A 6,146-nucleotide genomic window follows, 5' to 3' on the forward strand; every position below is an offset into this window, starting at 1 on the left:
TCTGTTTGGTTAGCTTAATTTTTAGAGTGGATACAGATATGGATTTCTTCCATTTGCTTTTCCAGGTAACAGTTTTCCAAATTTCTTGGTAGGGACTAATTCAGTGCTTCAGCAGATTTTTAAAAACATTTCAGTTAGTATTCGCTCAATTCCTGGAGCATTGTTTTATTTGATTGTTTGTTTGTTTACCAATGCCTTCAGTGCAGCTTGGACTTCTTCCTTCAGTACCTTTGGTTCTTGATCATATGCTATCATGCTATTAAGAAGAAAAATGATCATTTATGCAGTAGCACACAAAAAATTACAAGTAAACCCTCCAAACCAATTTTTTAAGTTTTAATGGCATATACTTCACATATCATACAATTTAATCATTGAATCATAATAAGGGGATTTGTGAAACCACACCACAATCAATTTCATAATATTTTCTTCTCATACTCATTGTTGTCCTCTCCCCATTTGCCCCCTTCCTCCCCTGCAATGCTCTATCCAGTTACTGTCTGTGTAGAGCTACCCAGTCTGGATTTCACATACAGAAAATCAAACAAAACAAAACACAATCTTACACAAATAGGACAAAGCAAACAAACATACACACACACCCAATGGCTGAACAAATCAGAGAAACCTCAACAAAGAGAAAGGAGAAAATATTAAAAATAGAAAAAAATTTAAATAGCTCAAAAGGGAGACCAAATGACAAAGTATTACATTTTAGCCTAACCACATTTGACATAATCGATATTATAGTGTTCTCTGTCTGATAGCAAGGCATTCACATCCCTTGACTGTGGTTACAGGGGATTCACCAGACTTTCCATGTTGGGGACCTTGTGAATGGTTTCTACTGTCAACCATATCCTTCTGCAAACTCAATGTTCACAATTTAAGCTCAGATACCATTCCCTCTTTGGGATTTACTATTTATAACCCTTGGATCACACAGGCTGCTATGCTTCTTCCATGTGGACGTAGTTAACACCTCGCGTAGATGGCTGCTTGTTTTAAGACAAACCGTTAAAGACCTTAGATACTGATACAGCTTAAATGTTTACCCCTGGGTGGTACTAATTGGATAAACATATATATGGATATGTTTTCCTTCTTTAGGAGACCAATTGTATAACGTGGATGCTTACAACAGTCTGTTATAATATTAAAAGGAACAAATGAGAAGAAAACAACCGTAGAATGAATAACTCTAAGTAATTTCCTGATATTAAATTGAATTAGAAAGGTCTTATTATATTTTGATCTATATTCAGGTCTAATGAAAACTATTATCCCAAGAATGAAGCAGATATCTGTTTGTTAGGGTGTCTGTCTCTTTAAGCTTTGGCATGGAACCCTGGTGGCTTAGTGAGCTGCTTATTGGGCTGCTACCCACCAGGTAATCCAGCCAATCCAAGGTAGGAAGAGAAATCCTAGAGATACATTTAACTTAATCTGACCTAAACACAAAAAAGAAAATACAAAAAGAGTTTAGGTGTAGGCACCCTATGGATCTCTCAAGTAAGTTTTTAGAAAGCATGGGAGAATGTTCTGCCCACAAAAAAATATGTTTAAGAGAACTTTGCCTATTTAGCATCAAACCTGTTCTTCACAATTTTAACACTTCTTTAAATTTAAAGCTGAAGCACTTACCATAGGCAGAAATAGGATATTCAAAAGTCTTCTGAATTTCTTTCATATTCCATTTGGATTTCTATTACTTCTGAGGTCTTCTAATAATTGGCTATTTAGGTCTGTCATATACTTGCCATCTGTTCTTACAATCATCTTCCAAGACCTACAGATTTTGTTTTGCTTTAATGCATGTCTAATATGCTGTAAAATTACAGGGTATAAAACCTAGACATATCTTCCTCAATTAAAGGAGAGCAAGGTTCCTGAGTGGGTAACTAACCCGGCTAGAGGACTGACCTTGAAATTCAGATACCCTCCTGAAGCAACCACTAACCAATCTTCCCTCTAAGGGAGGACTCACCAGCAAGTACAATTTTATTATCCAACACCCTTACCCCTCCCCCACCCACCACCCATGTACCTCTTGTTTTATCGTTCACTTAATCAGGGTTGGAACAGTGTAATCTAACACCATGATAATGGCTTCTCTAGTTACAGTTTGCATTTCAGGGGGACAGATGGCTTGAACTAGGAATGCTTTTATTAGACTGTCACAATCCATAACATATGCTGGTAATCTAATGCAGTGTTGAATTTGCCACAAGAAACTCTTATTTTAAATTCCCTTTAAATCTCACCTCCTACTTCGAGGTTTTGCAAGTGTTAACCTCATGCACCCAACGATCTCTAGTACTGTGCTTGAATCTCACTTAGGGTCTAGTTAAATAACTGCTGAAATGACCCTCAATTACTAAAAAAATCTTCTTTTGCCTTGAAGTGAAAATAGATATTTTGTAACAATGTGCAAAGCTTTTCTTTGAGATTTAGGTTGGTGGAATGGAGAATTTTATAACAAACTGGTAGGAACTTTAACCTATAGTCGGTCACCCCACTTCCTGTTGATAATAGTGAATGCTGGAATAACCTTAGCAACGGAGACTCGCAGTTGGGAAGACAATCTATTTGCAATAACTCCCTAATGTAAACTTGGCTGTCATATGCAAATGTTTCTATATTCTCTGCTGAGTTGTATGTGCCCCTTATGAATATGTGCTCTTATGTAGTTTATCAAATTACAACAGTTTAAATGATCCCACTCCTATTGACAGCAGATTTACATGGGCGATCTCTTGTTGAATATTCACAATGTGTACTAATGGTAATTCAAAAGTATCTGGATTATCTTTAGATATTTATTGGAAAGATGCCAACAAATACTGGGAGATTGATATCCAAACATCACATGTTGTAATATGAGAGTCAGGAGGAAATCCCATAGTCTAACATTCAGGTTGAGGCCTGTCAATTTTAGAGTTTTAATCCTAAATCATATTATAATTTTAAGGTGACCATATTTTAACATTGGTAAAGTGGGACACCAGTGGGACCCCATTGATAAAACACATATCCTGGTGAAATAGCCACATGACAGCCCAAAACCGTATACCCTAACTTGTCGTGCATTCTTTCCAAAAATCGGAACTTTAAAAAAAATGCCTCGGGACACAGGAAAAATTATTTAAAATTGGGACTGTCCTGCCAAAAGCGGGACGTCTGGTCACCTTAAAATTGAAACTGTCTTTGAGAAACGTTTCAGTAACCATGGCACAGAAAAGCAAAAGAAGTTGCTGAGGGGACGGGAGTGCAGCAGAAATCCTTAAATTCTTTGGCCAAAGTTTCCTTGGACAATAGTGACTTCAGACTCTTTACTAACCCAGGAAGGTGGAGTCTTTAGAATAGTCATGAGTTCATATGGCGTATGGATAACTAACACAGGGAAGGTAGAACAGGGTGTACAAAGAATTAGACAACAGGCAACTTGGTTACACACTGTTACACTGTTGTAGACACTAGACATATTAGAGCGACTATCAACAGGAACAGGTATTCCACTCATAGTATTATTTTTCACTGATGCCTCCCATGTAGTAGAGGGAAAAGATCAGCTTGACCCAGGTGATGCAAACAGGCTCCAATCAACAAATCACAGAAACCTGTTCACATTTAACTCCCCGGGAAGACCCAGAGGATGTCTGATAGAGAGCCAGTACCATGCGTTTAAAGAGCTTTCCCTGGCTACTTACTAGGGATCCCAGTTAAGCCCAGGTTAATGATCAGTGTGCTACCCTTCACCTCTAATCAAGAGAAGGAAGTTCATTAATACCAAAAAACATAAGGCACTTGTTCTCCAAAAATCTGCAGTACAAATAAAGCCCTGTTTCCATCCAATGCTTCAAATCAGTCCGAAAACCATCTTGAGTATTCTTCGTGCATATTTCTAACCATTAAACTACAAAGGTGGGAGACGGAAGAAGATGGCATCTAGTTAGATTCATCCACCCGGAGCTCCTGCTGCCAGATCAGAAAATTGGGAGACAAGGTGAAGGAGACTGGGAGGCAGAGTCCTGACATTAGAATCAGGATACTAGGGTCTTTCCTGAACCCTGCTTTTAAAACAAGTGTCCACTCACAAAGAGAATTGAGAACATACTAAGTTGCTCTGGGTTCAGTGTGCTAGGCTCCTAGGTTCCAGCTTAGCAGCTACCAGCACCCTAGTTTGGCAGTGAGTAGCGATTTCCTCAGGCTGAGGCCCCAAAGGGGACATAACCCCAGACAGCCCCCCCCCCCCAGAGCTCCCCATGCTGTTAGCTGCCTTGAGCTCATAGCCTGGGGATCCAGTTGGGGTAGTCTTAGCTTTGGAGCAATTGACAAAATATAAGGAAATTACCTGAGTCAGGTTGGGCAGTGGCAGAAAATAAACAGATAGTCATAGTCCATGGGGTGAATTCAGTTCCAGTTGGCCAAGAAGAAAACAACCTCTTGGATAAGCTGGATCTCTCCCTCTGGGGGTCAGCATGACAGCCCCCAAATCAGGGCACCTCATAAGCCCAATATAAAAAAGAGAGAAAAAAATATTTTCTTGGTAAAAACTGATGATCCCAGACTCATTGCTTAACTCCAAGACAACTGGTAGAATGAGTCCATTAACATATATTAGCATAATAAGGGAGCCCTTGCTAAGGAAGGCCAGAAGTTAGCTACAGAGCCCAGAGACTGTCAACATAACAAAGACCCCTTGGAGCAAGCCTCAGTTTCAGAATAACAATTCAATTCCAGCTGGTGGGGTTCAGGGGGACCTCTGAGTTATTAGGGCATCCACAGTCCTGGGCAAGCTAAGAAAACAAGTCCAGTGGGCTTGAGCTACTGTCTGCTTTCAGTGATCCTACACACAGCTGGGGAGTTCCTGCCTGTCCTGGGGCCCTATATGGGGCAGAGGGAACCGCCCCTCCCCCCCCCCCCCTGCTGTAGTACTGCATACAGCACAAGGCCGCCATACCAGTGAATTCCAGCGCTCAACACCATTGCAGGAATCACTGCCTGGCCTCTGCTGTCATCTTGCCTTCTAGGGTAATTCCGCCCAGCATCTGAGGGACCCTACACCAAGTGAGCAGACCACCCCACTACCTTGAGGCAAGGTTGGAACTCTTCCAGGCCCATGGTCAGGTGATCGAGCCTGTTATCTCCTTACTTACCACTCTAGTGCTCTCTTCATTCCCTCTCCCGTCTATCTTTCCTACCACAGTCAGGCTCGACAGGCCCAGTTTTTTCCCCTCTTTTTTCCTCTTTTACTCTCTTTTCCCTCTTCTCTCCCTCTATTTCCTTTCATACACCACTGCTGTCTTCCGGGCCACCACCTTCCACCTAGGGCAACTTAACTCAAACAGCAGAGGGACCTCCAAGGCACAGTGACAGCCCTCTACAGTACTCTGTGCTGCTGAGGAAACCTCAATCTGGCCTCTACGGTGATCGTGCCAACTAGGGCAATTCCATCCAGCACTGGCGGGACCCTGCACTAAAAGAGCACACCCAGCTTCCACTTCGGGGCAGGGTTTAAACCACTCTGGCCTCACATTCAGGCGATCAGGGATCAGCTCTCTCTTTATTTGTTTTCATCTTTCTTTCTTCTCTCTTTCTGACCACAGTCAATCTTAGTGAGCACCGCTGTTATTTTCTTTCTTTCTTTCTTTCTCTCTTTCTTCCTTCTCTTTTTTCTCTTCTTCTTTCTTCTTGTCTGTTTTGCTCCTCTCCCTCTCTTTCCTTCCACATGCCACTGCTGTTTTCCAGTCCTGACACTCTGCATAGGGCAACTCCACCCACCTACTGGGGACAGCTCCAGTGCTGCACACATCACAAGACATGGCATGGGGCTCAGCTCTCTCTATCTATTTTTTTTCTTTTTTCTTTCTTTTCTTCTTTTTTACCCTTCTTCTATCTCTTCTTTCTTAACCACCACAGTCCAAGCAGATTCAGTTTTCCTCTTTTGTTGTTTTATTTTTGACTGTGTTTACTTTTCTTTTGTCTTTGCATTTTTCTGTGTGTGTATGTGTGTTTGTTTTTTATTTTCTCTTATCTTTGTTTTCTCCTTTCTCTCTTTTTCTTTCCTTTCACAAGCCACTACCAGCCTCCAGGTCACTCCCCTCCACCTAGGGCAACTCTGATGGCCCAGTTTGGCGGAG

This window comes from Tenrec ecaudatus, chromosome 1 (assembly GCF_050624435.1).
Source record: "Tenrec ecaudatus isolate mTenEca1 chromosome 1, mTenEca1.hap1, whole genome shotgun sequence".
NCBI classification, from domain to species: Eukaryota; Metazoa; Chordata; class Mammalia; order Afrosoricida; family Tenrecidae; genus Tenrec; species Tenrec ecaudatus.